The 12,103-nt window shown below is 42.2% G+C and overlaps 1 long non-coding RNA gene across 1 annotated transcript; it reads left to right on the top strand.

Annotated features, from left to right (window-relative positions):
• The first annotated feature begins 3,314 nt into the window (after positions 1-3,314).
• On the top strand, positions 3,315-10,892 carry LOC118000512. Its single transcript, XR_004676487.1, has 3 exons — positions 3,315-3,339; positions 3,666-3,722; positions 10,719-10,892. It is a non-coding gene; the product is annotated as an uncharacterized LOC118000512 (long non-coding RNA).
• The last annotated feature ends 1,211 nt before the right edge of the window (positions 10,893-12,103 follow it).

Genomic DNA, 12,103 nt, shown 5'->3' with positions numbered 1-12,103 from the left:
ACCAGTGACAGCGTCTTCCTCTGATTATACTAACAGCTAACACTGGCTGAGCCCGTATTACATTCCAGGAGCTTTGATGATTGCTTGAAGTTGCATGATTTCATTTAATTCAAGCCATTATTATTAGACACTTACAAGGTGGGTATTACTCATTTAACAAATGAAGTGACTAAGATTCAAGGAGGTGCAATAATTTGTCCAAAGCCGCAGAACCTAATTCATGGCAGAGGTGGGACTTGAACCCAGGCCTGTCTCAGCTCTACTGCTCGACTCTTGGTGCTACATCCGGCTTCGTGGAAGTTAAGAGTGTTGGATTTTCTTCTGTGGAAGAAATAGATTGGGACTTATTATCGGATGTAAAGATGCATGTCAGGCTCTGAGTTCATGTACAATGTTGAGCTTGGGTCTATGCAAGACAGAAAATGAGGGGAAAATATATCATTGAATGATAGAAATCTGGTTCAGTTGATAATTTGCTGCTTGTCTACACATCTAGCCAGTTTCTCCCTAGCTGGTTTGTATGTGTAGTTACAGTCTGAAGGCCAGAAAGGTACCTGTTATTCTCATCAGGAGACTAATTTGTTTCATTTCCTGACTCATTTGATCTCCAGGTGAGATCATGAGATGTAGGAGATGCTTAATATTTAGTTTACAAGCGCAGAGCTCCCAAAAGGTTTTTTGTTTTTTTAATTTGGAATGCGAAATTACTGTTTAACTGGAAAAGAAGTTAACATGATCTTATTTAAAACAATGGAAAGAGCTTTTTAGCAATTATTTAAAATTAATTTTCCCTAAGGCTAAAACTTCTGTTAAATCAAAGCTACAACTTGAGAATTTAGCTGTGGGAATTGATCTATTATGGAGAGACGGCCTTTGGGTACTTGAGTTTTTCAGTGCGGACTTAATTAAGTTTTAGAGCATCCCAAGGCACTTGTCAAAGCTCTCGTGTCCTCTCCCATCCCTTCCCAAAAAAGGCAGGAGAGGAAGTTGGCAAAGCTTCTGCATTTCCATTTGGTTTCTCAAACAAAATCTGCTGGGTTGGAAGGTGGGATTTCTTATTAGCTTGAGGCTGTTTGGCTAAATAATTTTTCGCCTTGTCCTGAAGTCATATCACCCTTTGCTCTTGCACCTGATGGAGCCGCCTTTCAGAAAAGAGAATCTCTTGCATGCAGAAGGCAGAATCTCCCTTTGCGCCTCCTCCTGCCATCTTGGAGAGAGCTTTTCACCAAAGCTCCATGTCCCTTTTCACACAGGGCTGGTGCTGCTGGGCTGGGGGCACAGTGGTTCTGACCAAGGGCTGGGGCCTCCTTTTATTGCCATTCTGGTGACCTGGAACAGATTCAACAGATTTGCATGTGCAATGAATACCCACTGTATGTACATTCATGGGTATTGATAGCTGTTTCCATGAATTGTTGGACTCTACAGATGTATATTCATTGGGTAACCAGGTAAGAGTGAAATTGATAAGTCAAATGGCAATTTGGTTTAATAATTGTGATATGCATCAAATTGCTGTCTCAAAAGACTGCATCAGTTCAAACTCCCACTAAGTGTTTCTTACTCTATGGTCTGTTTCCCCCATACCTTTGTCAACACTAGGTAATATCAGACTTTCTCATTTTTGCCAGTCAGAAAAGTGAAAAGTGGTGTTGGGTTGTTTAAACTTGTACTCCCTTATTTAGGAGTGAGGTTGAAAATTTTTTCATGTATTTATTGGTCATTTGTTTTTATTTTTCTGTGGACTTCTGGGCATGTTCTTTGCCCATTTTTTGGTGTGTTTTTATTGAACTGTAGGAATCACTGACCTATGAAGTTGATGTGTTAAAATTTCATGTGTTAATATTGATCATCTACTCCTGGCTCCTCTCTCCATGACACATGTGATGTCCACTGACCTGAAATTAAAACAGGCAGAGGAGAAGTCTTTGGTGTCCCTTACCTGCACACTGCCTTTGAGACTTGATTGTCTCTAACGATGAGAATTCAGTGTTCTTGATGATCTCTGCTTCCAAAGGAAACAGACTATCAAGAGATGGAAAGACTTAAAACAATCATCTGAGGTGCTCTGAAACCAAGCCATCCTGGATCCAATCTGCTATGATAAGAATGCGATCCATATCAAAAACCCCTTCCTTTTATCATTCTAGTCCAGCTGGAAGAAATCATTCCTGGTCTTAGCTGCTTGGGATAGCTAAAAAGTGTAGCCTTAGAAGCAACCTTGCTTTATACCACCTTAATCATTCCTGGTGTTTAATATTCAGTATCACATATTCTCCTGTATTCTGAGCAAATCAGACCATAAATAAGATGTGTGACCTGCAGCTAGCTGAAGATCTTTGTGCTGCTTACTTGAATTTGGAGAGCCACCCATGTGCCCAATGGTACCAGCAGGAGGATCCTTTATTGATTTCTCAATTGAGTATGTTTCTCAATGTATTGTGATTGTCTTATCACCTGCCTCACCCTATTTGCCTGATGGAGACACATATATCCTTTAATTTGATCATCTTTATGTGTTCAGAACAGGAGATATGAGTACCTAATTGAGAATTGAGATATTTGGATTTCTTAAACACACACACACACACACACACGCACGCACCTGATTCTTGCTGTGTGCTGTGTCTGTGAATGCATTACTGACTCTATCCTTGTCTTGTCTGTCAACTTCTCTGTTGTTTGGGAGAGAATATTTAATGAATTTATGGCATTTGTGATGTAAGGCACTGATGGGAAAAAATTCACTGTATTCTTCATCCCTACTCCCTGCTACTGAAAACTAAAGATGAAGAGGAAGTATTGCATGGAGCGAGAAAAAAAGAGATATTAAATACAGAGGGACAAAAATAAGAATTACAGCTGGTCACTCATAAGAAACTGTGTAAGCCGGAAGACAACGGGTTTGGGTGGGGGGGCATCTTTAAAGTGCTGAAACAAAATGGCACATTTGGAATTCTGTACCTAGTGGGGAAAAAGTCTTTCAAAAAATGAAGGGGAAAAAGAAGACTTTTTAAGACAAACAAAAGCTGGGAGAATTCATTACCAGCTGACCTGCACTATAAGACCAGACAAAGTTTGGTGTTGGAAGGCTCATATTTGTTCAGCTTGAGGTTCTTGAAGATTTTTGAATGTGTGGTTTGATGTATTTCATTATTTTTGGAATTTTTTTTTGGCTATCTTCTCAAATATTTCTCCTACCCTATTATTTTTCCCTTCTTCTTCTGAGATTCTAATTACTCATGTAAGAGCTCATTTGATATTGGCACACAGCTCTTAGATGCATTCTTCCCGTTTTGTCTTTTTTTTTTTTTTTTTCCTGTTTCTGTTTCAGTCTGGGTAATTTCTATTGACCTATGTTCAAGTTCACTGATTCTTTCCTTGGCTTTGACTAGTCTTACAATGAGCTGTCAAAGGCATTCTTCATCTCCATTACAATGTTGTTTATTTATAGCATTTCCAAATGATTCTTCTTTAGGTTTCCATCTCTCTGCTGAAATTCCCCATTTTTTTCCTGCATATCATACACTTTTTTCTATTAGACTCTCTAACTTATCCATCGTAGCTATTCTAAATCCCTTCTCTTAGACATCTGAGTCATCTTGGAATCTGGTTCTGTTGATTGCTTTGTTTCTTGACAGTTGTTTTTTGTTGCTTTTTTTCAGGGGTTTCATAATCTTTGATTAAATGCTGGACATCCTGTGCAGGACAATAGTATGAAGGTAGGTAATATTTATTGCTGGAAATGGGCACACCTTTTTTCTGCTAGGCTTTATGTGTAGGGTTTAGAGTTAATCTAGTTAGCCAAACTGGTTTTTGGTCTTGTTGTTGCCATGGTGACCTTTAGTGCTCTAGTGGCTTTAATTTCCTCTAGCTTCACTTTGTGCTTAGGGTAGAGGTTTTTCTCAATGTTCCTGCTCCATCCTCAGCTTTGGGCCTTCCCTGTGCAGCTCAGAGAGTGTCTGTCTTCATGTTCTTGCTTGCCCTCAGCAGTAGACTGCTATTAGTGGTGATTCAGTGCCTCTCAGTCTGAATAGCCTGCTAGTGGGAGGAGCAGGGTGTTTTTTGTTGTCCTGATCCAGCCTCAGTCTTAGGCAGGTTCTCTGTGTCCCTTCCTTTTGGCATTTGAGCTTTCTCAGTAACCTTGCCCCTCCTCCCTGGCGGCGAAACTCTGCCATGTACTTCAGGCTGTTCTTGTGCTAAAGAGAGTTTCCTGTTCTCCTCCCATGGGGGCAGAAGACCTCTAATTATCTGGACCCTAGATGGTTTCCTGCCCCTCCTCAGAAGTATAGGTTTTCATCTTGTACTCTTTCCCCAGTTACAATGGGTTCCCTGGGGTGACAGGATTTGCCCTTCCCCTAGTGGCTTAAGGCTACAGGGAAAAAGGTTCTGGACAGGGCTTTATGTTTTTTCCTGTAGCATCAGCTGCTCCTACCTTCATGACAGCACCAGTGAGGGAACTTTCTCTTGTTGTCCCACCTGCCCTCTTTCTTGAGAGCACCTGGTGGAAGTTCTTGGAGAAGAGTCTATGAATATGTGTGAACTCCTCATGTGCCCGTGGTTTCAATTGTGTCTGCAATTCCCATGCTAGCCCACACTCGAGCTCCAGTGATTTATTTAAAATTGTAGCTTTATTCTTCTTACACCAGGTATGTCTTCCTCCCACACTCTGTCACAGAAGAACCAGTGCCCATATTGTCTCTTCTCTGAAGATCCTGCTTTTCTTAGATTTCAGGCCCCTTTGTTGCCTTGAAACCTCAGCTTTTTGATGGGTTTAGGAAAAGTTATAATTTTGGAGTTCGGCTGGCTTCTTGTTGTTCTCAGGGTAGGGAAATACTATTTCCAGTTCCTCAGCATGACTCAGCAGTACTCAGCCTCTCTAGAGCTTTATGCTTATGCACCCCTCTCATCTGCATGTCCCTTGGGGAGCCATGTCTTAGTTATTGATGTACCCTCAGTACTTGGCATGAAGAGGGTATCACTAAATGTGGAATGAAATGGGCTTTGCAGCTGGCAGCCATGAGGTCAGTGAGGCAACTAGAACTGTTGGCAAAGGGAGGGTGTTCCAGGAAGGACCAAAAACCATTGCAAAATTGTCGTTGGAAACTTTTGTGCCTCAGATTCCTGTATCTGTGCTCATTTACACTTGCCCTCCCTCACAGGCCCTTCTCTAAAGTTAGGATCTAATTTGAGGCCATATCTGTCAGAGGGGAATGGATGACTCTCACTTAGAGACTCTATCAAAGCTTGAGGACCCAGAGAACTTTGATTTATATATCCACCAAGTTTTTATTAAGCTCCATCTTTTTGCCAGGCACTTCTAGGTGCTCCTTGATCCTAAGGCCATTTTGGGGGCTCTAAATTAGTCCAACTGGGTCTCTATGAATTGGAATAATCTAGCTCAATAAACAACCTCAAGTTATCAGTGGCTTAACCCAATCAACGTTTGTTTCCCATTCATGGCAGAGTCCAATGCAGGCATCTGTGACAGCCTCCCAGGCTCTTTCGATGTTGAGCTCTTCCCTCTAATAGGGCCTCTCCATGCAGTTGGTTGATGATTAAAGAGACCATGGAGAAGAAACACCTACTTCTTAACCATAACAACACAGAAATGAAACATATTGGTTTTATTATCTTATTGGTGAAAATTAATCACCTCGTCCCCTCCTAGATGAAAGAGAAACTGGGAAACACAGTCCCTCACAGAGATACTGTTTTTTGGCAGCAGCTTTATGCTCTAGAAGGGGAACAGCAAACTTTGCAGATGGTTGCTGTCTCTGCCATAGTCTTGGAGAAATTGTATGGGCTGATCAGTGCTGTTGATTGGTTGGTTCTACCAAGGATTAGGTCTTGAAAACACTCCATAGAAATGCTTCACAACTACCCAGAGCTAGGAGATATTTGAAGTGTGACCTTGGGAAGTTGAGAGTGTGAGATGGGAGAGACTTGGGGTGTGAGCAGGAGGATAGGTAAAGTGTAAGTTGGGGAGATTTGGGAGTATGAGCTAACCATTTCCCATGCTTTGGTTAGGCCGTGTGCTAGTTTGTCATACCAAGTGCAAATTCTTCTGCCTGCCACTTAAGATCCTTCTTAACCTTTCCCAACATAGGCTTTCCCCACTACCCTGCTTGTTCCCTCTGCTTGCATTACATACCTCATCCTCTTCCTTACAGAGCAGATCAATATTCATTCATTCCGTCCATTCATTGATTGAACATGGTGCCACTCTCCAGAGAAGAGCATAAGAAAAAATAAGTGAAGTCCCTATCCTCCGGAAGTTACCTTGCTTATGTGCTCTGACCTTTTCAGAATGAGCCCTTGCTGGGAACTCAAAATGCTGATACCAGAAAACTTCCTTCCATGGGGAAATATCCTTTCAGTACCCTGCCTTTCCCTGAGTCAATCCTTACTGTAGATTCCCTGATCTGGTTCTGGCATCAACACAACATAAGAGCTCCTTCTATAGCTTTCCAGCAGTAGCCATCTAGTGTCTGTTAGTGATACACCAAGGTCAGGGGTTTCACTACTTCCTGAGGCATCTGGTAGCAAGAACTAAATCTTGTTTCCCTTTTGGTCCTACCTTGGTCCTCTGGGGCTACACAGTACAAATCTGTCCCTTGACCCACAGGGGAGATCTTCAGAGATTGATGGGGTCTTCTCTTCAGAAAGGTCTCTCACTAGATAACCCCTTCTTGGTCTGAGACCCTGCTCATCTCCAGTTCTATTAAGTACTCTGTGGGGGTTCTCCAGCTTCCCTGCCCCAAAATAACATGCCCGTCGCTATCCTCAGATGCATCTGTTCACAGACCCCTGTCCCTGTGCTGAGTGATAACAAAGCACCGTGTTAAAATACAGCCTGACTTGATCTGATAAAGCCAAAATTGAGTAGGAGATGACTGTGAAAGACTCCTTGTAGATACTTTGCCCTCTTGCTCTTGATAACTTTAAGAAAGATGGTGCTTACATTTGAGCATATTCAGAATATGGGCTTGTAAAATGTAAAACTGAGTTTTCTAGAAGTTTTAAATTTGTTTTTCTCCCTCTGTTTTGTCATTTTGAGCATTATCCAAATAACATTCTTTTAGGAAAAAAAACTTGGAAACTTCATAAAATATACTTTTATGCTGTAGTGGGCAGTAAAAATATGGTATCTGTTTAACTGATTATAATTCCATGGGAAATGTGTGTGAGCAGCATTTTAAAGCTCTTGCTTTGCCTTTGGTTTCTCTTTGTGTCCCACTTGAGTAATTTCCTCTCACATCCTTCTGTCCCTGGCCTAGAAGCCTGGTAAATAAGCAAGCCTCAGAGAGATCTAGAGAGCCAGCAACATCCTGGAAATCTGATGCCATGAGGTTAAGCACGAAAAATGCTCTCTTTCCAGGAAGGAATGACTGAATCAGAGCAATGACCTTGGCTTTCAATTAGTTCTCGTCCAACTTTTCCCACTCGTTTCCGCTATGCCCCCCACCTCCACGTGCCCCAGGCTGTGGAGGGGCTGGGCCTGCCCCCCGCTGTCCTGCTCAAGTCCATCCTGCCTTTGGCATGTGCCTCGGGACTTCACGTGTCCACAAAGCTGAGTTGAGCCAAGCTTCCTGTCCAGCTCCGAGAAGAATGCCTGTCAGGAAGCTCAATTATTTCGAGAATGTGAAATACAGTATTTTAATGGAGCCATTTTTCATGTCGCTCTAGAAAAAGGATGTAGAGTTTGTTGTTGGTCTATCTGCAAATGAGTCTTGTTCACACCAGAGCACCTTCCTGATTTCGACACAACAACCTCTTGGTGCTTTTCTCGCCACAAAGCAATTTTGGCTGCGGTGTTCATCTCCACAGGTGCAGTCCGGTGAGACAGGCTATCGAAATGGAGGCAGGGTTGTTAGCAAAGGGCCCTGCCTTTGGACTTCATCCCCCAGTTACAGTGCCAAGCCAAGCTACAGCAAAACATCAGGCATGGTGTTGAAATTTATTTCTAGATCCTGTGCCTGGTCTTAAAATGAAACCATGATATTAGCGGCAGGGCAGGAGAAACTCGTGCCTCTTGTGCTATTTGGCTTCCACACAAATGGATAAAGTATTTGATAACATTTTACTTTTGGTTGATATTCTTCCCATGATAAACACCAAACTCTCTCCACTTAGTAGCAACAGAGAGTTCCTGGCAATATAGACCGTTGCCAGGAGTCATATTCGGTGATTTTCTCTGTGTAGGTTGGACCACTGGGTCCAATTCTTTGTTGAAATAGGTTTATATTTATCACAATAATGATAAATAAACAATTAAAAAGACAAAGTAGAGGGTATAATTCACATCTCCAGGCTACTGAGCTCCAAATACTTCACTACTTTGGAATTAAAAATAAAAAAAGAACACACACCTCATGTAGCAGTCATTGACTTTTCCAGATGAAACTGGACTATACAAACATACTTTGAGTATGTGCGATTTCACTTAAAGCATGTCTCCTGGCTCAGAGACCTAGTGCAAAACCCAATCAGTTCAGTGAAATGAATAATCCTTACTCTTTGATCACTTTGTGAAAGAGAGGTCAGTCTTATTTGAGGCCAGAAAAGAAATGCTTTTTAGAATCACAGTTTCCTGTGCAGTGAGGCTTAGTATTACTTCCCCGGGAAGTAAAGGCAGGGGAAGGGAATGTGGTAGGGAAAAGCCAAGCGACGGGACTGCAGTTTAAGGCTCTTTGAGACTCACCTTCCTGTCTCTTACACTGGCTCAGTGCCAGCACTTCTGTCTGCCTGTCCACCTCCGGCGAGGGGAGTGTGGAGGACCGCGTAGACTGGGGACAAGGGAAAGGGAGAATGTGAACACATATCCTGGAGTCGGGTGTGTTTAGGTGCATGTTTTGCAGATGTGGAATAGGTTGATAACATTTTTTTGACTTTGAAAATGCCTTTGACCCCCGGTGCATAAGAAACTGGCTTTACCAGCTTGGAAGATGAATGTGACTATATCTGTTAGCAATGTTCAAACGAATCACTTCGGCACCCCCCCACCCCGCTCCCGCCCCAGGCAAATTTACAGGAAGTCCCATCCCACCTAGGACTTCCATTCTGGTATGGTCTGGGGAATTCTCGGGCACTCAGCCTGAGGGCCCTGGTATGGCCTGAAGATGGGAGGGAAGAACTACCCTACAGGGTTCTGCCTGAGGAGCAGGGTTCCGCTCCTCCTCAGTCTTATGAGCCAATGGCCAAGTGAGGGGGTAAATCTACTTGGAGTCCTTTCCTGATCTCAGACTGACCTTCTACTCACGTGGATCTTCCAAAGAAAGGGTAAAGGGTTGCTTTGGGGCTCTTCCCTCCCACCCCCCAGAGGCTCCTTGACCTCTACAAACCCCTTCCCAGAGGAGGGCAGTGGGGTGAAAGAGGGACATGCTCATGTTTGGTTTGGAAAATCTCCAAGCTGTGACCAATTCCAGGCTTAATCCTTCCCCACTCCCAAGTAGAATTCCATGTCCATGGTAGGAAGGTCTCATATGACGCAAGGAGAGATGCAATGTTTCCCTGTGTCACTTATTAGAGAATTCGAGGCTTGTGGCAAGTGCTATAATGCTCAAAATGTATTCCTAAGAAATTTACCTCCATCTCGGATATCTGCTCCAACGGAAGGAGACACCTGGTAGTGGTAATATTAATTTTAGGTCGGCTCGCCCAGGTATGTGCTACTAACTCAGAGTGTATATAAGTGTATATAACCTACTTTTTCACAGTATATATAACTACTTTTGTTTTTAGTGTATATAACCTACTCTGATTGCTACTTTTCCCCCCAAACATTTTATTTTAAAATTTTCAATCCTATAAAAAAGTTTCAAGAACAGTACAATGCTGTACACTTATGATATTTTTCTGTAATACTCCAAAAATTAAGACTAGTACAATGAACACCTATATATCCTTCAACTAGATTCACCAATTTTAATGTCTTACCATATTTGGTTTGTCTCTCTCTCTGCACACACGTACCCATTTACATATATTAAAATGTGTATATATATATATATATATATATATACATATAAACACACACACTTAATGTTGTCTAACCATTTGAGAGTATGTTGCAGACATCATGATTCTTCTCTCTTTATACTATGTGTCTACAAAGACGACATGCTCCTACATGACCATGATCCCTTTGAGGAAATTTAACATTGATCCCAAACTTGTCAGATGTATAATCCATAGTCAAGCTTTCCCAATGGCCATGATAGCTGGATTTTTAAAATATCTAGGATCCAACCAAGGATCGTACACTATATTTGGTTGCCATGCTCTTCAGTCTCTTTTTATTTGGAATAGTCCCCTTGACATGGTTTTTCATCTTTCATGACATTGACATTTTTGAGGTGTCTAGGCAAGTTGTTTTGCAGAATTTTAATGTGCCTGATTATTTCCACATGATCTGTTTTATGTTGGATATTTTCAACAGGAACAGTGCATGGTTGATATTGTTTACTTCACTGGCATCTCATGATAGGAGCAGCACGAGATGTCTGTCTGTCCCATTATAGGGGATAGTGACATGTGACCGTTCTGTTGTGGTGTTGTCAGCCAGATTTCTCCTCTGTGACTACTATATATTTCAATTGGAAAGGGTATATTGAGAGAACATTCTAAGTACTAATAATTTAAAAAAAAATACTGTTAATAACTGGCTCACATAATGGCCCCCTTTATCTCTTCTGTTCCCTTTTGTTTCCTGACAGGATTCCACAGCCATCCAAAGCACTGCTCTGGCAGGAATGCACGAGGCCGTTTATACAGCTGCCCAGAGTTGATAACCGGCTGGTTGCTTGTCCACATTGACTCACATTGGATCGAAAGGCCCTCATTACCCTCACTGGTTTAATGATATTCTCTGATTAAACTTGGCCAGTCTGCCAGCCTAGAGGGAGCCTCTGTGGACTTTTCCTGTCTCTCTCTGGGTGGGAACTGACCTGCTACTCCAGCCTCTTTTGAAAGAGGTCTGCACATATTTGCTTTCCCTTCTCTTTGGGATTACAGATGAGTAGATGAAAAGTACAACTCGTCTTCCAAACTAATCTCATAAACATGACACAACATTAAAAACACACAAAAAAGACAAAGGAGTTTACAATGAGGGAACTTACAATGTAGATGATTGGACTGGGAGTCAGGAGACCCAGGTTCAAGATTCAACTCTTGGATTCATAAACTGTATGATCTTAGGCAACTCCCATTACCTCTCTGAATTTCAGAATTATTAGCCCCAGAAATAAAATCCTATTTATGTCTGCTAGTGCACCAAACAAAAGAAACCAGATGAAGTTCCACTGAAACTGGAGGATCACTTCAGTGTATGTCAGGACACTTGCTTTGGGGGGCCCTGAGGAGCACCTCAAAGAGATAAATAATTGTATCTGTCAGGGTAGGCCTGGTGATGCTTTAGTAACAAATTATTCCCAAATTCAGAGACTTAATACAACCAAAACTTCTTTCTTATGTTGTATGTTCATAGAAGGATTGGTATGGCCCTGCTTCAGCTTGTCTTTACTCCATGACCTAGGCTGATAATAAAGCCCCTGTGTGGGACATTGCTGGTCTTATAGAAGGAACAGAGACACGGCAAACCATATCTTGGATGTTAGCGCTTTTCATTGGCCAAAGTAAGTCATGTGATCATGCCTGACATTACTGGGGAAAGGAAGTGCCATCCTCTTGCAGGAGGAGCATTATAGGGAGGGACAGTGAAATGTTGGCTACCCCCAGCACGAGCTATTGCAGAACTCATCCTTGAAAGCAGCTGAAAAAAAAGTTCAGTGATAGGCCTTTGGGACCATCGATGTAGAAATATTTTCTCAATATGTTAGGTCACCATAAAACCCTAAACAGATCAAACAATCAAATATGAGCTCTGACTATTAATCTGTAGTTCAGCTATTTCTCACATGGCTAAATTTATGTAGTGTGCTCCAGACCAGCAACAGGAGGGAAACACTGATTTCATGATGATTAAAGTTCTCCAAACAACACTGGGGAGGCCAGCAAGTCTGGTATGTGGGGAGTGAAATACTGGTTCTGCGGATTTCACAGGTTTTCTGTGGGGCTCGGACATGACGTCATGTGTGAT

Source organism: Mirounga leonina, unplaced genomic scaffold (assembly GCF_011800145.1).
Source record: "Mirounga leonina isolate KUSES-001 unplaced genomic scaffold, KU_Mleo_1.0 Mir_115, whole genome shotgun sequence".
NCBI lineage: Eukaryota > Metazoa > Chordata > Mammalia > Carnivora > Phocidae > Mirounga > Mirounga leonina.
This window is presented reverse-complemented; position numbering and strand designations above follow the sequence as displayed.